Source organism: Equus caballus, chromosome 17, assembly GCF_041296265.1.
Source record: "Equus caballus isolate H_3958 breed thoroughbred chromosome 17, TB-T2T, whole genome shotgun sequence".
NCBI classification, from domain to species: Eukaryota; Metazoa; Chordata; class Mammalia; order Perissodactyla; family Equidae; genus Equus; species Equus caballus.
The window spans coordinates 73,865,339-73,891,065 of NC_091700.1; the positions used below are offsets into that span (position 1 = coordinate 73,865,339).

At 36.8% G+C, this 25,727-nt stretch overlaps 1 long non-coding RNA gene across 1 annotated transcript in view; it reads right to left on the minus strand.

Moving 5' to 3' along the window:
- The window catches only part of LOC138918547 (uncharacterized), a 79,910-nt gene extending 56,149 nt beyond the window's left edge, over nucleotides 1–23,761 (minus strand). Inside the window, exon 1 of the long non-coding RNA XR_011428037.1 lies at nucleotides 23,292–23,761. This is a non-coding gene — a long non-coding RNA (uncharacterized lncRNA). The remainder of the gene's footprint in view (nucleotides 1–23,291) is intronic.
- Between the last annotated feature and the right edge of the window lie 1,966 nt (nucleotides 23,762–25,727).

Consider the following 25,727-nt stretch of genomic DNA (forward strand, 5'->3'; position numbering starts at 1 on the left):
AGAGTTTATGAGTCAGAGCAACCTCAATGCTGAAGGAAATGCAGCGCTACCAAAATTACAGGCGACGTTCAAATGTTTCTCTCTCTAGTTATCCTCTTCTCGATTCCATGCTGTGCACTGTCCACATATTCCAGACCTTGAACTCTAGCTTTCTTCTTATTCTTCAAGTTCTCCCAGTTACAGACCTGCATTGTCATGCCTCTCTTGCCTGTTCTTCAGTCTTCTACTATCATGCTTAACTCCCACCCAACCGGCATAACACGGGGTCAAATAGTCTTTTTCTGAAGTTTTTTGAGAACTACCCTAGTCAGATACAGAGACTCCTTCCTTTGCCCATGTCACATATTTTACATCCCAGTAATATAAGCTTTATGACATTTAACCTTATTTGTTTGACATAACCATGAATTCCTTGGGGGCAGGGGTAATGTCTTACTCAAATTTCAGAAAACTCCAGGGCTACAAGGCATGGAAAATCATATTGTGGCATTTGCATGATACTGAAATAAATATTTGGAACAGCTGAGGAATGAACATCCATTTGTTTTTTCATGCTGATTTATTCAATGACTTGGATTTCATCACCTTGTACTTGTCCAGCCTTGTCTCTTTTTGTCACTGTAAATTACTAAATGCAGGGCTGACCCATGGCTGAATGGTTAAGTTCGTGCACTCAGGTTGGGGGGCCCGAGTTTCCCCAATTTGGATCCTGGGTGTGGACCTAGCACTGCTCATCAAGCCATGCTGTGGCAGCATCCCACATAGAAGAACTAGAAAGACGCACAACTAGGATATACAACTATGTACTGGGGCTTTGGGGAGAAAAAAAAAAGAGGAAGATTGGCAACAGATGTTAGCTCAGAGCCAATCTTCCTTAGCAAAAAGCATACTAAAAAAAAAAAAGAAAGGGCTCTGGGGTCATCCTCAGATCCCAGCCTTGCCGTTAAAAAAACAAAAATTACTAAATGCAGAGGGAGTTCTTGTGAGTTTTCATGCGTCTTCCCAATATTTGCTCTTTGTGCTATAAATGTAGCACAAAGAGTTACTTTGAGTTACTTACATCAAAGAGACTAATGATCTTATTAGAATTTCTACTTCTCTCTGGAAATATTTAGTGCAGTGTTCCATATAATACTTTATAAAATGTAAAACATGATACAAATGCATTATTCTTGATTTTATGATTCAAAAATTATAACTGCTGATTAAAAATAGGGAAGCCATTGATAGAAATCAACACATTAAAAAGTGAAGGCTGACAAAAAAATTAGTGGATGACTGATCAATTCTGACAGTATAGTTCTTGAGACTCAGCAGCAAGCAGAGCTCATGTAACTTCTCTGAATGATGAAGATTTATCAAGAAACCATAAAACTGTATCAAAATACTCTGATTAATAAGGGAGGGCATGGTGGTATATCAGAAAGTATGCCAGCAAAATATAATTTCATTATTTCTGTTATAAAAGTGACATGTCAAAAAAAAGCATGCATGTAGATATTTTACTAATGTTGTATTCTGACTTTGATATTGTGTACTAAAGAATCTAAACAAACTTGCGATAAGCACTGACAATCACTGCTTTGTCGTCTTATAATCCAAAAAATAATAATAAAAATAAAAAAGTGTCTAAACATCAATCATCTATTGCCATAAATAAAAAACTCAGAAAATCCCTCCTTCAGGCATAAGAAATATGTAGCACCTATTGCTGATATAACTGGCTCTTACAGATGTTGTTTACACCTTTGGCATGAAGCATATGCAACATCTAAAAACATGTATTCTTTAAAAATATGGAAATGCATTCATTTATTTTTCTATCTTTTTTTAATCTTTCTTCACCCCACAAATGACTTTGGCTATTTTTTTTCCTAGAGGAGAAAATGTACCTATCATTTTAAATAAGAAAGAAACACTTCCCCATTTCATTATTACACACACAGAAAGGAGTTCAAAAAATGAAAATCTAGTGAAGTAGTCAAGCCTTAATGAGTATTCGTAAATATGTCTGTTTTCTGCTTTTGTAATTTAATGAAGTCGCAGATTAGGGATATTAAGCTGGTTATGCTCTGCTGCAATTGAGACAGAAACATATTTTACCAAAACGCAAAGGCTGAGATATGCGATTTTACAAAACTGCTTCAGAAAACTACATATGTTGTATTTTGATTAATGTACTTTTTGCCTTTGGCATGTTTTCCTTTGTTACTCTATTTTTCTTTTTTATAGAATTGGCCATGCATCTGTTCCCTTTTTAAAACACAGACTACTATAAGCATTTTCCCCATTGTCTGATAACCAGGTACATGTAATGAATTCAACCTAGTACTCACACTACCATTTTCTCTTTACCTTTTTATCCAGTGCACCATAACAATATTGACTCAAGGAAATATCTAAACTCCGTTGGAATACACAATACTGAAAAATGGGAGGAAGAATGGGTCATATAATGAAATTGCCTAGAAGAGAACAGTTTAATTAGGCTCCCAAAGTGAAATGTTATAAACATACTAATAATATATTCGAATATTGACTATCACTCTAAACTTTAGCTTTGCAATTGCTAATAGATTAATCACACCGTAAATAAAGAGTGCTACAGTCTTAAAATTGACTGAAAAATATTTTAATACACAAAATATTTTTGAGAAAGACCAATTTTATAATCTCATAGAACTGCAGTAAAGGAAACAATTCCACAATAGGAAAAAATTAAATGAATAAAAATATCCAACAACTACAATATATTGATGTAATATTGTGTAAAACATGATGGCCATCACTTCCTTTACTTATTTTTCCATAATGGATTACTCCAAAACACAGTGGTTTAAGACAATAATCGTGTTATTATTTTCTCAAATTTGTGGGTCAGGAATTTGGGCAGGGTTTGACTGGGCAATGCTGCTCCATGTAGCGTGGCAAGGAGGCTATCTCAGTTGTAGTCAGTTGTAACTGAGCTGATATGGAGTGTTCAGGAAGCCTTCTCTTGCCTACTTGTTTTTTAGAAGGAGCATCTGCAAGGCTGAGCTCAGCTGAGTCTCCCTCCCTCATCTCAGGGCTTCTCCAAGTGCTCTCTCCAGAAAGGTTGTTAGCTTCCTTACATAAAAGTTCAGAGCTCCAAGATGAAGAAACAAGAAATGCCAATTTTGTTAAAATCTAGGCCAGTGTTTGGAATTGTGTCATATTCACTGTCCTCTGTTAAATGGGAGTCATAGGTCAGCGGACTTCAAGGGAAAAGAACATAGATTCCCTCTCTCAATGGAGAATTAATGGATTTGCAGCCAATGTTAATCTGTCACAAACATAAAGTCTCACGTTGCATCTTGGCTTTTTTGTTTTCTCCCTGTTTTCTCTCTATATTTTTTATTAAAATTAGGAAAACAGCATCAAATTAAATATTTGTGCATGTGGATAGTATATAGTCTGTAAGTACTTCATAATTTCTTTTAGTTTTTTTCTTGAGGTTCTCAATCATTTTGATGAAAACCAGCACCCCAAAACACACATTTTGAAATAAAATTAATTAGAATTTGGATCTTTTATTACTTTTGCATTTCTATGTCCAGATGTGGCTATCAAGAGTAAAAGAGGGGCCACCCAGGTGGGGCAGCAGTTAAGTGCGCACGTTTCACTTCAGTCGCCTGGGTTTGCCGATTCAGATCCCGGGTGCAGCTGTGGCACCGCTTGGCAAGCCATGCTGTGGTAGGCGTCCCACATATAAAGTAGAGGAAGATGGGCACAGATGTCAGCTCAGGGCCAGGATTCCTCAGCAAAAAGGGGAGGATTGGCAGCAGATGCTAGCTCAGGGCTAATCTTCCTCAAACCCCCCCCCCCCCCAAAAAAGAGTAAAAGAAACAAAAATGTAAAAACAGACACAATGGAGCAGAATCAAAAGAAATAACCCCATTTATATGGAGTCAACTAATATTTGACAAGGAAGTCAATAATACTTAATGGAGAAAAGATAGTCTATTTAATATATGGTGCTGGGAAAATTGGACATTCACATGTAAAAGAATGAAACCAGACCGCTATCTTACACCACTCACAAAAATTAACTCAGAATTGATTGAAGACTTAAATATAAGACCAGAAACCATAAAATTCCTAGAAGAAAACATAGGGAAAAAACTCCTTGACATGGGTCTTTGCAATGATTTTTTGCATATGATACCTAAAGCACAATCAACAAAATAAAAAATGAACAGGTGGGATGATATCAAACTAAAAAGCTTCTGCACAGCAAAAGAAATGATCAATAAAATGAAAAGACAACCTACTGTCAAATTAATAAACACAAATCTCATTAAATTGGAATCAGGAGATCAAAAAGGGGAGCTCTCACACCTATGTTTACAGCTGAGCCCAACAGGAAGAAAGATTTTCTCTTCTTGACTGGCAAGAAGTACAGCCAATGAGCGACTGTCACAACGCAGCCAGTATAAAGCCACTACATGCTGAGCTCTCAATTCCTCCAGTGGACTCTGTTTACAAAGCCCTCCCAACTTCTTCCTCCCCTCCATAAAAACGTTTCTCTTCCCTTGCTGCTGGGGTACTTGCATGAGGCTTGCCATGGTTGTAGACCCTGAATTGCAATTCTTTCCTGATTCCTAATAAATGCATTTTTGCTGGAAAAATAACTGGCTGTCTATTTGTTTAAGGTCAACACTACAGAATGGGAAAAAATATATCTGATAAGGAGTTAATATTCAAAGCATATGAAGAACTCATACAGCTCCACAGCAGAAAAACAATCCAAATAAAAAATGGACAAAGGAACTGAGTAGACATTTTTCCAAAGAAGATAAAAGAATAGCCAAAAGGTACATGAAAGTTACTCAACATCACCAATCAGTAGGAAATGCAAATCAAAACCACAATGACGTGTCATCTCACACTTGTTAGAATGGCTATCACCAAAAAGACAAGAAGTAACAAAAGCTCGCTAGGTTGTGGAGAAAAGGAACTTTTGTACACTGTTGGTGAGATTGTACATTGGTGCAGCCACTATGGAAAACAGTATATAGGTTCCTCAACAGATAAAAAATAGAAATACCATATCATGTAGCAATTCCACTTCTGGGAATATACCCAAAGAAAATGGAAATAATATGCCAAAGAGTTAGCTGCACCCCCATGTTGATAGCAGCATTATTTACAACGTCTAAGACTTGGAACAACATAAGTGTCCATTGATGGGTGAATAGATAAAGAAGCAGTGAGATATATATATATGTGTGTGTGTGTGTATCACTACGTATATATAATGGAATATATATAATGGGATGCATATATATAATGGAATATTATTCAGCTATAAAAAAGAATGAAATCTTACTATTTATGACAATATGGATGGACTTTGAGGGCATTATGCTAAGTGAAATAAACCAGACAGAGATAGACAAATAATGCATGGAATCACTTATATGTGGAATCTAAAAAAAAAAGCAAACTCATAAGAAAAGAGGTCAGGGGCTGGCCCCGTGACTGAGCGTTTAAGTTCACGTGCTCCTCTTCGGTGGCCCAGGGTTTCATCCGTTTGGATTCTAGGCACAGACAAGGCACCACTCATTGGGCCATGCTGGGGCAGGGTCCCACATGCCACAACTTGTAGTTGTGAAAGGACCCACAACTAAAAATACACAACTATGTACTGGGAGGCTTTGGGGAGAAAAAGGAAAAATAAAATCTTTAAAAAAAATTAAATAAAAATTTAAAAAAAAGAAAAGATCAGATTTATCTTTATTAGAGGCAAGGGGTAGAGGGTGGAGAAATTGGATGAAGGTTGTCAAAAGGTACAAACATCCAGTTATCAGACAAATAAGTACAGAGAATGTAATGTACAACATGATAACTATCACTAACACTACTGAAACAAACAAACAAACAAAACCCCTGAAAATTAGAAGGGAAAATAAAATTTTAAGAAAGAAATTGTGATAAAAATTCAGAAGTGATGTATGAGACCACGTATGTGTGTATATTTGTATGCTGGGTTATATCTGAATGACACATAAATAGCAGTTCCGAAGAGGAAGAGATGCACAAAAATAAAAGATACAGAGAGGAAAAGGTGCAATGCAAGAAGAAAAATGAACAGAAGCTAGAAATTATGGATTGATGTTTGGGATTTCTCTTTTTTCTCCATGTGGTTGGCTGAATAATTTTCTAGTGGACAAAATACAAGAAATATCCCAAAGTCGTGGTCAATGTTCTGATTGCTCCTCAAAGCAACAATGCCCCACTGAAGCTGAAAGAGTCATTCAAAGAGATCCCCTCACTGAGTGCTGGATGTTACAGACAGTTCACTGGATGCTGAACTTTGTGTTAAGAGCCATGGGCATCTGGCCCCAGTGAGGTAGAAAAAATAAAAGTACAGCGAAATTGGAGATGTAGGCCGTGAACCAATTCTTCCATTAGAGATCAGTTCACGTAAAAGAAAAAAAATATATGTGACAACTTGCCCCTAATTTGGCAGAAAAATGTTAACTTAAAGACCCAAATGAGCAGATCTTAAGAGTTGGCAGCTGTCTGTTTCTGGATCGCTGAGGAAGAAATAGCCAGCATTACTAATTGAGGGTAATACTTTTAAGTATCAGAAAGTAGCATAGATTAATTGCTAAATGAGTGGTGTCTGCAAACCTTTCTCCAGTTCAGAAGAGAAACAAACTAGCAATAACTACTGCATCATGCATGGGTTTCCTGAATGTAATTATTTTGAAGTAGACCTTAAAGAGCAACACTTACATAGAACAATCTGGAAGCCTATTCCAGCTCGGGAGGTTAGAATTACAGAATTTTGCTGGCTCCACCTTAACTTACTATGTAAGTAGTTTTCCATTATCTGTTTGGAAGTCAAAACAGTATCAAATATTTTTTGCATAATATTTAGTCAGTTAGAAATTGCTAATTGCTATTCAATTATTTCATAAATATTGGCAAATGCCAATTCTTTATGAGCCACTGTGATAAATCCTGGATTGCTGGACTGGTAAAAAAAAAAGAGTAAGAAAAATCCCTGCCACCAAGAGGCTTACAGTATAATGGGACCATGAAAAGTGAAACTAAGGGTTGCACTGCCAGTAAAATTGGCTATACAATATAACAAAGGAGTGGAACAAATATTATTTCAGCAGAGGGGATGTTTGTTTTGTTACACATATGGAGAAAGGCGGGGAGCAGAGGTGATATCTGTGGTTTATCGCTAAACTGCAGGATCCTAACAGTTCCAGGCACCTAGCAGGCGCTCACAATGAGAACAATGAATAAATGAATACATGGACAACTGCTAAATAGGAGAGTGGAGGCTGAAAAACATTTGTACTGGTAGAAAAGAGGCATAGGGTGGGGTATGTGAAAGAATACTTCTGCCAAATGAACACATGTAAAGAGGCGTAACAAAGACAGAAAGTTCACGTGTGTGGGGAACAGCATTGGAGCACTATTATGTGGTTAAAGTACTCATTTTTTAATTGAGGAGTAGAGAAAACGTAGCTAAGAGGCAAGAATGCAGAGGGCCTTAGGACCCAGACTTGGATTTTGGATTTTTTTCCCCTGAAAGCAAAGGAGAGCCAGTGAAAGAGTTTGAGTGCTAAAGTGACATGATCCGATTTTCAGTTTAGAAAGATCCCTGTGACAGTAATGAAGATAGTAGATTGGAAGTTTTCAAACCTGGAGGCAGAGAGAAAGGCTCTGCACAGTTATAACAGTGCAGATTAATAATGAAACCCAAATTATCAGTGACAAAGAGCAATTAAAAGAGGGAGGATGAGTTAGAGTTCATCTTGTCATGGGAAATGAGGAAGGATTGTGATGCTTATGTACTTCTGATTCTGGACCCTGGGCGGATGGGTTGCCTTTATTCAAGATATGCAGAAGATAGATATTAGGATTGAAATGTTGGGGTTGGGGGTAGTTTCATTTTGAACGTAATGATTTTTGGGTGCCTGTGGACATCCCAAGTGAAGATGCATGGTAATGCCAAAAAAAGAGGATTTGGAATTCAAGAGACAGACTTTGGTAGAGTTATATAAATCTGTGACTCACCAGTGTACAGCGGAAGTCTTGAGCTGGAATAAAATCTGAGACAGTGTATAAAATGGTAAGAGTTATAAAAACAGAATGCGGCAGAATGGAGTATAAAAATATCAACGTTTCAGGGTAGTTAGAAGACACATTCATGAAAAATTGAGTCAGTTGAGTGTGGTTATGGAATTCAAGAGGAGAGAGAAAACCAATCGAATAAAGGAACAAGCGTTAAATGGCCCAGACGTGTCAAGACATAAGTTCTGAAAGCTGTTGATTCCATTTATGTGGAATTCAAATTACAGTGTGCAGAGAAATTTTTAAAAAATGAAAATGTAAAACAACAAGGTCAGGTAATAAGATAACCAATCTGAGACACTTGTCAAAAAAAAAGAAAGAGAGAAAGAAAGAAAGAAAAGAGAAAAAGAATAGATAAACCAGGATTTTGTTTTATTACTGGGGGAAATAAGTTATAATAATGGTTATATATATAACCATAATATAACTGCGCACAATATTTAAAAATATGGTAAACATATCTGGCATGTTTTCATATTGTGAATTAAAGTTTATGTTCTATCTTATTATTTAAAAATCCAACTAATACATAGGTTAGCTTTTAATAAACAGAAATGTCATCCAACCAAAAGGCCACATTTTCAATGCTTTAGTAACAGAATTCACTATATTTCATTTTAAGGCATTAATTAAATGCATACCATACACAGTAGAAGATTCGTTATAATTAAGCATCTTCATGAAGAACTGTATATTTATCTTAGTATTAATGACTGCCAGGACTGAAACACTGTTGCCAAGACTGACAAAGATACATTGTAAGAGATTCATCTTTGAAGACTTTCCATGATTAGAAAATAAATGCAAATAGACTAGAATAGTTTTCACAAAATGATAATCTTATCAATTCTATATGACGTTTTCTATTTAGATGATTTCTACTACTGGATGATTCATTTGCTTCTCAATGATATCAGGATATAAATATACACAAACATATGTGTAAAGTACTGTACCAAGGGTTTTCCCAAGCTTAGCAAACATGATGTTTTACCATTTTTCTCACACTTGATTAAAGCCTTACATCAAGCTATTAGGACTCAAGAAAGGTGAGCTACAGCTGAAGCATTGTCTTGTGAACATAGCAAACTTAAAGTGCCATCTTATTTTTCAAGAGGAAAATAAAGATTACAATAAGGAAATTCTTCCTTTGAATTTCCAGAATTTTTTAGATATTGGAAAGGACAAAGCCAAGTTATGAGAAATACAGGGGGAAACGAGAAAAGATTAAGTGCAAAACCTAGGAGCTCCAGAAGATAATCATTCTACTTTAAAAACATTTTAAAGAAAAAGAAAAAAAGACACAATAAACTAGTGGGAATACTTTACATTTAGGATTAAGTTTATTAAGGGTGCACATTCTAATGACAGAAATGCTCCCGAGATGAATCCATCACAGCTTCTCTTTCGTATTGGCAGATGTCTTCCTCTCCTGGGACAGTGTCCTTCTAACATGAATTAAATTAAATCAATTAAAAAGTCATCCTTACCTAACCTAATTAATGTGGTGGCACAAGCAAACAGTAAACCATTGCTTTTGATTTTAGTTTTTAAGTGCTTTCAGAGTAAATTTCTTGCATTTTGAATGGAAGGATACATTTAACACAAAACAAAAATCTGACTTCACAGACGAAATATAAAATGTGCTTTCCCAGTCATTAGAATTCTGGTGGAGTAAATCATTTGCCTTTTCCCACTGACAGTATCACCCCTCTGTTCTTAGGCCCTCAGCAAATCCTTTGCAATGTACAGAGTGAAAATTTCTTTTGAAAGAAAAGAATCCACTCTGAAACATTCGTGTCCAGCCCACACAGGCGTGGAGAAAGAAGAAACGCCCCAGACAGACACTTCTGAGTCAGTGCTTGTCACCAAATCCTGGCACTTAGAATTCCTTAGAATTCTGTTCCTTGCTCCCAGTGTATTAAGGTCATAAGATTTACATAGGCCTGGATTATGTTAAAATTTTTCCAAAAACACATTGCCTATCATGGTTTCCAGGCATGTGTTTATCCATCAATTCTTCATATCAAGATATTATTTGGCCCTGAAATTAGGGAAGCCAAAATAACCAAAATGCCTACTCAGTCTTCCTGCCTCCGGAGAGATAAAAATACACAGATAATCAACACAGCTGCATGTACCATCACAATCCATGGTTTTGTTTGTGTAAAAGTTCACAATCCTTGTGTATTGTGTATCAGTGGATCGACCTATTTGGCTCAGTTCATGGGCTCCAGCACTCACTACAGTGCTCCCTCCATAACCCTCAGTTGATTTGTATTGTAAGAAGACAAAATAGGAATACTTTTGGAAAAGATAAAGGTCTACTGGATACCTGAGCTAATGTCTGAAAAAAAGATATGAAAAAGGTACCTTCTCCCCTTGTTAGATTTGCTTTATTAGGAAAAGAGAGGCAAGTGAACAGATGAGACAATGGAAAGCATCAGCCAGACATCTAGGCTGAGATCAGGAGAGCTTTCCAAAGATGGTAACAACCGAGCTAAGATTTGCAGGCTGGTCTGGAGTGCACCAAGGGACTAATGCAGTGAAAGGGCACTCTTGACAGAGACATGTGCAAAGGCATAGACATTTGAACAAGGATGGTGTGAAGAATTCCAAATATAGATCAAAGATCTCTTATCCTAATAATCCTTACCTCAATCCTAATACTCCTAGAACAGAATCTGTTATTGTTCCACTTAAACTTGTTCCTCCCACACTGTTCTCCATATTAGAAAATGAACCTATCATCTACATCTACCCTAAAGCAAAATCTGAGGAATCATCCTTTTTTTTTTTTTTTTTTTTTTTGGTGAGGAAGATTGGACCTGATCTACCATCTGTTGCCAATCTTCCTCTTTTTGCTTGAGGAAGACCGTTGCTCAACTAACATCTGTGCCAATCTTCCTCTGTTGTGGGATGCCACCACAGTGTGGCTTAACGAGCGGTGCTAGGTCTGCACCTGGGATCTGAAACTGTGAACCCTGAGCTGCCAAAGCAGAGTGTGTAAACTTAACCAGTACACAACCGGGCTGACCCCAGGAATCACTTTTAATTCCTCCTTTCTCTTATAGCCAATGCATCACTAAGTCTATTTGTTTCTGCCTCCAAAACATATCTAGTACTTATCCACATTGCTCTCTCTATTATCCATCTAAGCCAGGTCACATTCATTCCTTAATTCAGTAACTGCAATAACCTCTGTGTGGCCCCCATGCATCTACTTTTACTCATCTACGAATTATTTTCCATGAAGCAGCAAGAATAATATTTTCAAAACTTAAATAAGGTCATTCCTCTGTTTAAAACTCTTAAATGGCTGTCCATTCCACTAAAGATAAAATCTAAACTCCACCTCTTTGACTTCTTATCATATCACTCCCTCCCTCATTTATGATTTAACTATACTTGTCCCGAGTGGCTTCCATTAGTCCACGAAGCACTTGCCTGAGAACTTTGCATTTGCAACTCCACCCCGCCTCAAAGTCCCTGCATTGTAGTGACGTCATCCTTCTTTGAGACCTTCAGTTAAAAGTGACCTCTTCAGTTCCACAGCAACTCAACCCAAAATAAACCCTTTCATTCCTGCTCCTCTCCCTTCTCCCCACTGGCTGTTACATTACTGCTTTTGTTTCCTCTACAGCAGTTATCATTATCTTTATATACATAACCACAGATATAACTATGAACAACCACAGAAAATATTTAGGACTAAAGCCCTAGCTAGGAAGAGAAGTGTATATTCAGCTACCATGTCCAGTATCTACATATTTTACCCCCAAGCCTTCTGTAAGTCTTCATGGCCATAGTAAAAATTGTTTCCTGTTTTATATTACTTCCCTTAAAACCCTTATGTGACAATATTTTTATTGATAGAAGGAACAGTGGAAATAAGAATAAAATGTTTAAAAAACTCCTTGATGTCCAGCAAAACACTCAATTTGGAAAATTCTCATGTAGAGAAGACCTTGTTAAGATGATGACTGGAAAAGGAAAGAGTTTGAAAATATTCTGTCATGAAGAAATTGACCTTTAAGTAATGGATAGCACACTTAGTCTAGATAAGAACACATCTTTCACACAAATATGCCTGATATGTCACAGCTGAGTCAATGCTGAAGTGTTACTGAATGTTTTATTGTGAAAAGATGTTATTAGAGGTTAATTTGAAAAGATTTCCCAAGGATGTTTCTTTTCTGTATTGTTTTTTGTTGTTGTTTTGGAGGAGGATGTAAATGATGTGAAGGAAGAAGGAGATGTAGAAAACAGAAATTATTGGAGGGTAGATTTAAATGATAAAATGACAGGGTCCCGCCTGGTAACATAGTGTTTAAGTTCCTGTGCTCTGCTATGGTGGCCCAGGGTTCACAATTTGGGATCCCAGGCATGGACCTAGTGCCCCTTGTCAAGCCATGCTGTGGTGGTGTCCCATATAAAACAGAGGAAGATTGGCACAGATGTTAGCTCAGCAACAATCTTCCTCATACATACAAAAGAAGAAGAAAATGACAGAAAATCTTGGAGAGGTCAGCAAAGAGATTATAAACTGTGATAAGTAAATTAGCTGTGAGGACCACAATATCCATTCATTCAGAACGAACATGCTGTAGTTAGACACTCAAGTCAAAGCCTGCATTAGCTGACCTCTCAAATTTGTGCTCTTAGTTGTAGGGAATTTTACCATTAGACTTACTGCCAGCCTTAGTCAGACACATTGAGTTGTAGTTACGATTTGTATTCAAAGCAGGTTTCAACTGCAGCTCTCATAACAGCAATAAAGGTTGCCAGGTCAGGATGTTTCATCTTAATGAATAATTTATATTACACTAAGTCACATGTCGCGCTGTGGGAAATACTACTGTAGGTGAACATTTTAGAATATTATTCCAGTTTTAAATTTCCACTTTCTTCAGTTGAAGGAAAAAATATGAGTTTAGTTTCCTTTCAAAGGAATCAGGAAGACTTTGAAAAGGATAAAATGACTCCCGTGACAAGTGCAGAGGATTTCATTTTTATAGTATTACATCTAAAAAGAACAAAAATCCTAACGGAAAAACAAAAATTTAAAACATGCATTAAATCTAAGAATTACATAAAATTTCTGCTGAAAGCAGAAGTCTCTTTTAAACTAGCCCAGGCTAATAAAATATAATTTTAGGATAAATTAGAATTTCTGGATTCTCTCTGGTCTTAAACCAGGAAATCACAATCTACTGGAACAAAATTGTTGAACAACCAAGGATCTTGCTACTATTGGGATATTCAACAAGAATGAAAGCTGTCTATTTATCAGTATCTACTTCCCTGACAGAGAAAAGAGCTATATTTTCTCCTTCTGTCCCTAGCTCAGATATTTCAGTCATCTCAAGGTTCCAGAGAAATAAAATGTAACCACATCTGTCAAGAATATTAGGAATATCTGCTGTACGTGGTTTACTTCCACTGCTGGCATAGTAAGTACACAATAAATATTTACCGACATGAATTTATATATTTACACATATACACAATAAATATGACATCTCCCCTAATGCAGAGGTGATTAGAAAAATAATAAATAGCTAACATTTGTGGAGTGCTTAGTAAGTAAGGTACTGTGCTAAATTATTTTATTTCTATAACCTAATATGACCTGGACAACAACATAGCAAGAAGGGTATATGGCCATATGAGAGATTACAGCGCTGTGGTTTACTGATATCAGGCAACTTGCCCAGGACCACATTGTTTGTAAATAGCAGAGCAGCAATTTCTATGATATGTCTGATCAAGAGCCCATGGTCTTAACTACTTATCTCGTTTTGTCAATCCTAAAAAGAGATAGAAGGGCGAAGCAAAGATACGTGATGTCAAAATATCCTCTATTGCTCTCAGCTGTTGACCGATTGGAAGAACCCAGGCCTGCTATCAGATTCTCATGAGACTTGGTTTTATTAGCTTTTATCCATCCCTGGACTTCTTATGGTCCTTGCTTATTTTCATTGAGGATTAGATGAACTTTTTAATCTCCCATGATGTCTTACAGTATGTTAAAGCATTTTTATTAAGATTATAATTAGGAATATAAAATAAAAAATATATTTCACAAACATCAGATGTTTCACAATTTATAACTAGCAACTAGTATGCTTCGTTTTAAAGGAATCCTGCATTGTGTTTTTATTACATTATAACCAGAAGTTAAATGCAAAGCTTCGGATTTCCTTGTCTAATTTTTCTTATTCTGCTCCATATATTTTGTAATGTAAACGGAACCATATGGCACTGATAACTTAGTATTTTTGCTTTATTTTTTTAGAGCAGTTTAAGGTTCACAGCAAAATTGTGAGGAAGGTAGAGATTTTTCCATATGCCCCTGCCCCCACAAATCCATTGCTTTCCCCATTATCAACATCCCCCACCAGAGTAAATGGTACATTTGTTACAACTGATGAACACACACTGATACATCATAATCACCCAAAGTCCATCATTTACGTTAAGTTTTGGTGTTGTAAATCCTGGAGATTTGGACAAATGTATAATGACATGTATCCATCATTAGAATATCATATAGAGTATGTTCACTGCCCTAAAAATCTCATGTGCTCCAACTATTCATCCCTTTCCCCCACCTGTTACCCCAACCCCTGGCAGCCATTGATCTTTTTACTGTCTCCATAGTTTTACCTTTTCCAGAATGTAACATAGTTGGAATCATACGGAATGCAGCCTTTCCAGATTGGCTTCCTTCACTTTTAATGTGCACTTAACATTCCTCTATGCCTTTTCATGGCTTGATAGCTCATTTCTTTTTAGCACTGCACATTTTTATAGCTGAAATTTTAAGAACATTGTTTGCATGTACCAGTTTATTTATCCATTCACCTACTGTAAGACACCTTGGTTGCTTCCAAGTTTTGGCAATCGTGAATAAAGCTGCTATAAACATGCATGTGCAGGTTTTCACATGGATGTAAGTTTTCTACTCCTTCAGGTAAATATGAAGAAGTATGATTGCTGGCTTATATGGTAAGCATATGCTTAGTTTTGTAAGAAACCATGAAACTGTGTTCCAGAGTGGCTGTACCATTTTACATACCCACCAGCAATGAATGAGAATTCTATTACTCCACATCCTTGTCAGCATTTGGTGTGGTCAGTGTTCCAGATTTTGGCCATTCTGATAGGTGTGTAGTACTATCTCATTGTTGATTGAATTTGCATTTCTCTGATGACATATGATGTGGAGCATCTTTTCATATGCTTATTTGCCATCAGTAAAACTTCTTTGGTGAGGTGTCAAGGTTTTTCAGCCCAATTTTGAATATTTGTTTATTTTATTGTTGAGTTTTAAGAATTCTTTCTGTATTTTGGGTGATAGTCCTTTATCAGATATGTCTTTTGCAAATATTTTCTCCCAGTCTGTGACTTGTCTTCTCCTTCTCTTGACATTGCCTTTCACATAAGATTTTAATTTTAATGAAGTCAAGATTATCAATTATTTCTTTCACGGGTCTGAAAAGTTAGCAGCATACCCAAGGTTATATAAGTGTTCTCCTATGTTATCTTCTGTGAGTTTTATAGTTTACTGTTTTATATTTATATATCTGATCTACTTCGAGCTAATTTCTGTGCAAGGTGTAAGATCTGTGTCTATATTCATTTTTGTGCATGGGGATGTCCAGTTGTTCCAGTACCAGTTGTTGAAAACACTATCTTTGCTCCATTGTATTACCTTTGCTCCTTTGTCAAATATTAGTTGGCTATAGCTACGTAGGTCTATTTCTGCACTCTCCATTATGGTCCACTGTTCTATTTGTCTCTTCTTTCACAGATACCACACTATCTTGATTACAGTAGCTTTATAGTAAGTTTTCAAGTTGGGTGGTGTCAGTCCTCCAAATTTGTTCTTCTCCTTCATCTTGTGTTGGCTGTTCTGAGTCATTTGCTGCTCCACATAAACTTTAGAAACAGTTTGTCAATGTCCACAAAATAACTTGCTGGGATTTGGCTGGGATTGCATTGAATCTCTAGGTGAGGTTGAGAAGAACTGTTTGACGATATTGACAATATTGAGGGTTCCTCTCCATAAATATGGAATTTCTCTCCATTTACTTAATTCCTCTTTGATTTCATTCTTCAGGGTTTTGTGGTTATCCTCATATAGATTTTATACATAGTTTGTTAGATTTGTACTTGTGTATTTCATTTTTTGGGTGTTAATATAAATGATATTTAGTTTTAATTTCAAACTTCACTCATTCATTGCTAGTATAGGAAAGCAATTGACTTTTATATATTAACCTTGTATCCAGCAACCTTGCTATAATTACTTATTTGTTCCGGGAGTATTTTTTTTTTTCTTTTTCTGATTCTTTAGAATTTTCTACATAGACAATCAAGTCATCTGTGAAAAAAGACAGTTTTATTTTTTCCTTTCCAATCAGTATATCATTTATTTCCTCTTCTTGTATTATTGCATTAGCTAGAACTTCCAGTAGGATGTTGAAAAGGAGTGATGAGAGGAGACATCCTTGCCTTATACCTGATCTTAGTGGGAAAGATTTGAGTTTCTCACCGTTAATATGATGCTAACTATATGTTTTTTGTAGATATTCTTTATTGAGTTGGAGAAGTTTACTTCTATTCCTAGTTTACTGAGAGTTTTTATCATGAATGGGTGTATGATTTAATTTTTCCAAACAAATACATAGGCAATTAACAACTATTATAGCTTATGTTTCACAATTGTTGGAGTAGTAATCAAGAACCTAAAACAGTAAGTATATATATATATGTATGTATCAATTGTGATGCATGCATGATTCTCAGGGACACAATGTGATGGAGACAAAGATCTACACTCTGGTACCAAACTCATCTGCACTTGAAAACTGGTTTTGCTATTTGTCATCTGGGTGACTTTGCACAATTTATATAGCTTTTTTTAAGCCGCAGTTTCCTAAACTGTTAAATGGTGATAACTTTGGTACCCAATTTGAGTTGTTAGGTGAATAACTGAAATGTCATATGCAAAGGTCTCCATACTGTGCCTCACTCAAAATAAATACTCAAAAGTTGTTAGCCCTGATGAAGAAGACGGTGGATCTCCTTGAAGTCTAATGAGATTAAAGAAGTTATTTTTAAAACAGCCCATTCAATAATGACTGGAAAATGGTATCTGTTTCTTACTCTGTTTCATATTATATCATGTGTCCTGTTTCTCTCTTTTCTTGCAAGACTATTTGTTTAGGTCACTGGTTGAATGCAGCGCATTTTTATAAGCTGAGAAGCCACTTGTTTAATATCTAAATTTATTTTCTATCTGGCTCTTATACCCACAAATTCTCGCCCTAATATTCAGATGAATAGTGCTCACAAATAAATACTTGAAGAATGTTTCAAAATGATAAAGAGCGGAATTGCAAAACACTACAACTTCTATATTGTGCAACTCAGAACTATATAAAAAGAAGCATGGAGTAGAATTATTTTACTCATTATACATAACTTGATGCGAATCACTGGCCTCCAAGATAGTCCCACTAATACCATTATCTTTGGCATTTTAGTGATGCGTAGGTCATTTTGCTCTTGGCTTCCACAACACTAAAGCATAAAATACATGTGGACATCTTGCATAATTCCAGACTCTAGGTTTTCCATAACCATTTTGAAATAGTAGCTGAGCTACTGTCTCGGGACATTGCGACATTGTGGTCAATTACATGACAGGCCAAATTTCTTAAGTGCATACATTATCAAGTGAGGCAGGTGGGGGAGGGGGATCTTGATTATCAATAGAATGTGAAAATGTTATTGTAGGAAGCTCCTTTTCTCAGAGTCACATATAATTTGCCAGTGACCAGTATGTTGGGCAAAACAGTGCTGTTGTTTGAAGTAGAGCCCAAACAGTGTCAGAGTGAATAACACCCCGACAGACTAGGGCTAGGAACGTGAGGAAGGGTAACTCGGGAAACAGCTGAAGTTTGTTTGTTTGTTTGTTTGTTTACTCTGTCAGTTTCACAGCAGCAGGCTACGTAAATGGGAATGGCTTCCACATGTTTTCATGGGATCACAGGCTCTTCCTCTGGGAAATATTAGGAGAGAGAAAACACAGGTTACCATGATTTCATTGATGTTGTCCCGTTTGACTGACTCTACATGGAAGGAAAGAAAACAAATATTGAGGGAGGATTTTTCACACTCTAAATCTCCCTGCTTACAAAGAGAAGGATGGATTAAAAAAACTTTTAAAATGGCATTGTAGGATTCTAACTCTTTATTTGCATAAACCTGACAACCTGCAGATCATAGCAATTAATTTCTGCTTAGTTTTAGCCTTATTTAATAAATGCAAAAATTATCAAAAGAAACTTAGTTGGAAGAAACATAAAGTCCCTATCCACCTAGAATATTAAGAATGACATTAATTGTTATGTTTTACTTTTTAGTTTGACAACAGCAAAATTGATTTTTAAATCAATTCAAAATATGGATCAAAGTAATCCCATGATACACATACACACACACACACACATTTTGTTGAACTAATTAGAATGTTTCAGTAAAATGGACATTCATTTATGGGCAGAATGCTCTCTCATATAAAAAATGAGATCTGAATGCATTGTTTTATGATAAATGTTTAGGGGAATTGAGGAGGCAATTCTGAAATGTTACATTGGCTAAATGAGACTGTACCATAATGTTCCTAATCCCTGGGTCCTAATAAACTTGAAATGGTGTTATTTTGTATGAAAGCAAAAGAGAAAATATACAAGCAAATGTTTTACTTGGTGGTTAGCAGGCATAAAATGACAAAATTGCCAAAGTGAAATGCACAAAAATAGTGCATAGGGAGTCACAGAAGTATATGTTTCACCTGGATTGTGGTTTGAGTTATTGTGACCTGTAAACTACATAAGCCTGCACTGCTTGGTATAGTTCCCTATAAATACCTTACCTTTCCAAAGATCTGTAAATTTCTTGGCAAAAAACATTTCTTATCCTTGTTTTATATTCTACTCAACGTGAAATTAGGCCCTCCAAATAATTTTTAAGTATATGTTTAATGGTGAACAACCACTAGTATGGTAAATAAAAGAGTCCACTCTGATACAGAATTTAAATTAAATATGCAAAATATTTGTGGAGTTTTTATCTACCGTATGCAATACATCTAATATTTCTAAATAAATGAATTCCCCATATTATTGAGATGCAGCATCAAATAACCAACTACATTTTTCTCTGTGCATTTGGATGAATTTATAGAGTACATTTTCAGCCATTTTCTTTCTCTAAAATGGCAAGCATCACATCCGAGGTAATTGAATGAAATTGTTAAGTATTTCCCTCAACGATTGCTTTCAAGTACAGCAACAAATTGCAAAATGTGATGCACTGGGGCTTCTTTTAAACTATGTTTCGTGTGTTTGAAATATTTTTTTCTGTCATCTGAAAAGAAAGATTCGTACAGCTTCAAACTGATTCAGCAAATTTAGGAATATCCTGCAGGGAAATAAAAAATCCTCAAAGTAGCACAGAAAATCCCAATAGGGCCACTTAAGTAAAATGTGTCAATGGCTTAGTTGTTCACAAGTTATAGAAACATCCTGCTTCAGAATACACAAAATCTATTTTTTCCTAATTCACACAAGTAATTTAAAATCTAAATGTGTGTAACACACTATTAGATATTCTCATTACGATTGACACATTTTTACTGAAAGAAAATAAAATTGATAATCTCATCCCTATTCTTTTTTCCCTTGAATTGTTCATTAATCTACTATTGAATATTTTATTAATGAATGTTCCATTTAGTGTACTAATAAGAGTTTCCTTCAAGCTATGTTAAAGACACAGAAAAGACGAGGCATATTTCATCTGCCCCACTTTTTGAAGCTTTCCAACATCCCTGCTAGTTTTCCCTCCTCTTTACTTCCAACCTCTGACATAGTAACTTCACTATTTGTTTCGTTCAATTTTTCAATTGCTTGGCCTTCTTCTTGTTTCCCACCAGCCCATTAGTTACTCTTGTTTCCCCGATGTTTCTCCATTCAACCATACCCTCAGACACTGACTACTATGCAATACCATCACTTGGTTATCAGCAGTTAATGCAGATATCAACTTTGTCTTGTGATTATATTACAGAAAATGTTTCCTATAGTACTTTTAAACTAGTAGAGCAGTTATGCACTGTATCGTTCTTTAAGTGTGAAAGATAATGATTCTTTTAAACCCTAGTTCAATGAAGTGACTGACTTTGGAACTCTGAGCCACATCCAAGAAATAGAAATTCCTTGAAGAAATTTCCTCAAACCATCTTAAGTCATAGAAAGGAAGAAAGTCTTCTTCAGAGACTAGGCATAAAGTATTAAAACACTCCTGGGAAATGGAATGGAAAATACAATAGTGACTCATAAGAGATCACCATTTCTTCCTATTAGTCATCTTCAGTACTAATTCAAGAGAGGAAAAATGCCTTTGGCAAAGTATGCTGTATTATTCACCCTTTTATCACTCAATCACTGACTCATTCCTCCATTTAATACTTATTGAGCACCTTTTCTGTGCCAGATATTATTTGTATGTTTTGGGTATACAGCAATGAATAAAACAAAGTTGGCTATCATGTCAGGGGAGGGGTACATACAATAAGTGTCTAGTATAAGATGTGGTAAGTGGGATTGATGTGGGGTCGGTGAGCCGAGGAGTCGAAAGAAAGATTTCTTGGGCTCTCAAGGTCTGGCAGTAGTGCTCTTTTATTTAGAGAATAGTGTGGAATAGCATGGGGACAGGACCCAGGGGCAGACAGAGCTGCTGCATGGGGACAGGACCCATGGACAGGAGGAGGTGGTGCTGACTGGCCGCTGCCACTGCAAACATGGGTGGAGAGTAAGGCTAAATTTAAGGGATAGATCTGGGAGTTATCTCTTTACAAGACAAAGGAAAGAATACGTAAAAAAGCTAAAATGGTATCAGTGCCATCAGTGCCGGTAGGGTCCGGCCATTGGGCCGTCCCACACTTTTAGATAAGAATCAAACCAGATTGAGTAAATGGCAGAAGTCACTGCTTAAATATTATCTTCAGCTAAAGACAAAAAGGATTTGGGGGGTGGGGGGGGGTAGTCAGTTACATGAGGTTGCCAGACAGTAAACAACTTAAGTCCTTGCCTTCCCCATTAAGAGTTTCCAGAGATAAGGCCATCTGCCTTCTTCCTGGCACAGAGAGGGAGGCATCTTTACAGATGGAAGTTTCCCTTACAAATGTAAATGTTTCCCAACAAAGGGCAAGCAAACTCCAGTCCTAGGAGCCTGCTTCTCATCTGCAGTTTTAAAATTAAACAGCCTAAAATCCTCATCAGGATGAAGCAAAGTTAAGCAAGGGGAAGGTGATTGTATGGAAGAGTGGAAAATATTGGTATAGAGTGGATGGCTTCCCCAATAGGATGACATTGAGGGGGAAGCCTGAATTAATTGAAGGAATAAGCCAAATACTCATCATGTGAGGTGAGAATGCTGGCTAAGACCCAGGAAAGAGCATGCCTGATATATTTCAGAAAGAATACAAGGTTATAGCGGCTATAGTCAAGTGAGCTGATCAGAAAATCCTCTCTACAAAAAGCAATTATAAAGCTGGATAAAATTGACAAAAACAAACATTTCAGCTCTCTGGAAATGGCTCAAAGGCATATAATAATCACAGAAGCATTTATTTTTGAAAAAATGCCGAACTTGGTGGAAAAGCACAGGGAATCTGTGGTCTTTCTCTCCTTAGGCTTGCTCCCGTTAACCCCTGCCCTGCCATGCCCCAGGGGGCTCAGTCCTTGAGGATTGGCTTCTCTCCGCCGTGGTCTATGGAAGCTCACTCAGCTTCCAGCATTGGTTGATGCATCAGTATTGTCCTTGGAAGTGATGTTTTCACAGATGAGTGAGTAGGAAGGGCCACCAGCTCTACTGAAGTTTCTGTCTTGTTTGGGGCAAATATATGCTTGGCTGAGGTTGTGCACCCCCATGGGGGGACCAGAGAGGCTCAAATTAACCCAGCAATCCTGGCCAACTCTGAAGCTGCGCTTGTGCTCACTGAGGAGAGGCAAAGAGGTCCCTGTGAAAAGGACAAGCCAGGGAGGCCATGAAAACCCTGAGGGCACTTCCTTACCTGCCCAGAGCCTCACCAGATAAAGGCTGCATTACTGGATCAAGGCATTTGAAAACAATTAAACAATTGCTGTCCAAATACCGGCTGACCATTAACACAAACACAGAGGTACACTCTGGGAGACAGGCTTAAAAATAACATCAAGGAAACACACAAACAAAAAACTAAGGAGAAATATCAGCTGCCAAACATTGCAGGGGAAACTGATTTCACAGATCCAGCCTGGGGAACAAGTTACTAAACAAAGAAACATTCAGCAACAACAGCAATCTTCACAGGATGAAAAAAATCAATGTTAAAAACTTTGCGCTTGAGAAGATACTGTGAAGAATCGTAGTTATCTTTAGTTTCTCTGCCTAGACCAAGTAGTGGCTCCCCATAAGCTTACAGGAGTCTTCGGCATTCCTTAATGCTGCCACTTCTTGTGTACGAGTGACCTATGAGGAACCGTGCAGAGTACGTCTTACCAGTGGCATAAAGTCTCATCTGAGTCTTGGGCTAGAATTGTTGACGTCTGTTCTCTCCTTTGGCCTGGATACGTTTGGGATTGCTAAATGTCTTTTTTCACCTGTGCATTTTCTATGACGTTTATTCAAATATTATCTGAAAGTTAGACAACGGAGCACCAAAGTAGGCAGGAGAGTCTTCCAATATGGGTGCAGGCACTAAATGGGAAGATTGCCTACAAAGAATTTAAAAGCAACAATAAAACTGACCAAAAGTTAGTTTGTTTTGTGATCACCATTATCCTCCGGCAATTCTAAGCAATGACAGTGATAAAATACTCAATAAAAAAATATATTGGTTTAAATTCTGAACAGTTGCCAGTGGTAGAACTTGCGCTTTTGGACTCTGGGGATTTCCAGGGAGAATGACCGGACTCCTAGAGCCTTCAGTCACCGTCCAGGGGATATTTTTTTCACCACAAAGGATAATTTCTGAGCCATCCCTGCTGTGACTCAGCTATGACATTGGACCACAAAAGCCAGACAGAAAAAGATAAAGTCATCAGACTCCTGCTCACCAGAGAGGGTAGCTTCCACCAGAATTCACCTCTTCTCTCAGCACAGACTCCACAGAGATGACCACTGGGTCAGGCAGCAGCCCCCGCCTGGCCCCTGATGAGAACGCATTTCCCTTTGCCCTCTACCCCGTTTGCCAGGACCCATCAGAACCCAGGGCCCTCTGCTGCACCACTTGTCCCTCCGAGAAGATGAGGAATGGTGAGGATCAGAGCTGCCCCAAATGCAGAGAAGATGACTCCCAATCTATAAGCCCAGAAAGCCTTCTGTCTTAGTAGAAGTTACGTTGACAAAGCCAGGAAAGGGTATTTGTCCATTTTCTCTATTTGTCAAAGGTGGAGGCCAAGGAAACAGCTGCCTGTACAGCCCCTGGTAGGCACTTCCCTCCTTGTCTTGAGCAGGGACTGAATTTGGTTTATACGCGGTGAAGAGACTGATGGTCAAAGTGGTGATGCAACTTATCTAAAGCCAGCTGGCTGATCTGTGACAGATTCAGGGTAAGAACAACAGTCTAAATTAGGCATGTGCAAAGTACAGCCCATGGGCCAAATCTGGTTTGCCATCTGTTTTTATATAGCCCAGGAGCCAACAATATTTTTTATGTTTTCAAATGGTTTTAAAAAATCAAAAGAGGCAACAAAAGCAAAGATAAACAAGTGGGACTACATCAGACTAAAAAGCTTTGGCACAGCAAAGGAAACCATCAACAAAACGAAAAAGCAGCCCACAGAGTGGAAGAAAATATTTGCAAGTCATATATCTGATAAAGGCTTAATATCCAAAATATATAAAGAAGCTCATATATCTCAATAGCAAAAACAAAACAGCCCCATTGAAAAATGAGCAGAAGATCCAAACAGACATTTTCCAAAGAAAACATACAAAAGACCAATAGGGTATATGAAAAGATGCTCAACATCACTAAACATGAGGGAAATGCAAATCAAAACCACAATGAGGTATCACATTACACTTGTTAGAATGGCTATTATCAAAAAGTCAAGAAATAGCAAGTGATGGTGAGGATGTGGAGAAAAGAGAACCCTTGTGCACTGTTGGTGGTAATGTAAATTTGTGTAGCCAAATATGGAAAAGACTATGGAAGTTCCTCCAAAAATTAGAACTGGAAATACCATATAATCCAGCAATTCCACTTCTAGGTGTTTATCCAAAGAGAACGAAAACACTAACTCCAAAAGATACAGGCACCCTCATGTTCACTGAAGCATTATTTATGATAGCCAAGATACGGAAACAACCTAAGTATCCATTGATGGAATATTATTCAGCCATAAAAAAAATAAAATCTTGTCATTTGTGACAACATGGATGGACCATGAGGGCATTATGCCAAGTGAAATAAGTCAGACAAAGACAATTACCATATCATCTCTCTTGTATGTGGAATCTAAAAAGAACAGAAAGAAACTAAAAAATAACCTCTTAGATATAGAGAACACATTGGTAGTTGCCAGAGGCTGGGGTAGGAGGTAGGATAAATGGGTGAAGGGGGTCAAAAGTACAAACTTCCAGTTATGAAATACACAGGTCATGGAAATGTAAGGTACATCATAGTGACTACAGTTAATAACACTATGTTGCATATTTTAAAAGTTGCTAAGAGAGTAGATATTAATAGTTCTCATCACAAGAAAAAAAATTCTGTCGCTACATAAGGTGACAGACGCTAACTGGGCTTATTGTGGCGATCATTTTGCAATGTATACAAATATTGAATCACTATTGTACACTTGAAACTAATATAATGTTATATGTGAATTATACCTTAATTAAAAAATAAAATCAAAAGAAGAGTGATATTCTTCATTACTAAGTTTTTATAATATAATATGTAAAAATCAAATCAACACACTTTATCACTTATCTTTAAATATCATTTTATTCTGCACATTAATTTTGAGAACTTCTGTTTACGTAGTCACTCTTCAAAGAGGTAGACAGCCACATGCATTTCTTTTGAGAATCACTTTGTATCCCTCAGAATCATTTGAGCTCGCTTGGAGTGTACAGTTCTTGAGACTTTTTTCTGTGTATACATATTATTGCATTTCTTTTTCCTTTTATTTTTAAATGAAATTGTATATATTTAAAGTGCACTACATGATGGTTAGACATAGGTATACAAAATGAAATGATTGTTACTGTCAAGCTAATTGACATATTCATGTCCTCATATATTATTGCATTTAAACAGTAGCTTTGAAATAAACAATGACTGCACACTGATTTTAAAGACCAAGAAACAGAGCTTCAGTTACTTCAATCCTGTCATTCAATGTAGCTACTTATTATTTTTTAAATTGTTGTGTTAGGCAGAATAATGACTTCTAAAGATATGGACCTTGAGGGTATTATGCTAAGTGAAATAAACCAGACAAAGATGAACATGGTATGATTTCACTCATACATGGAAGATG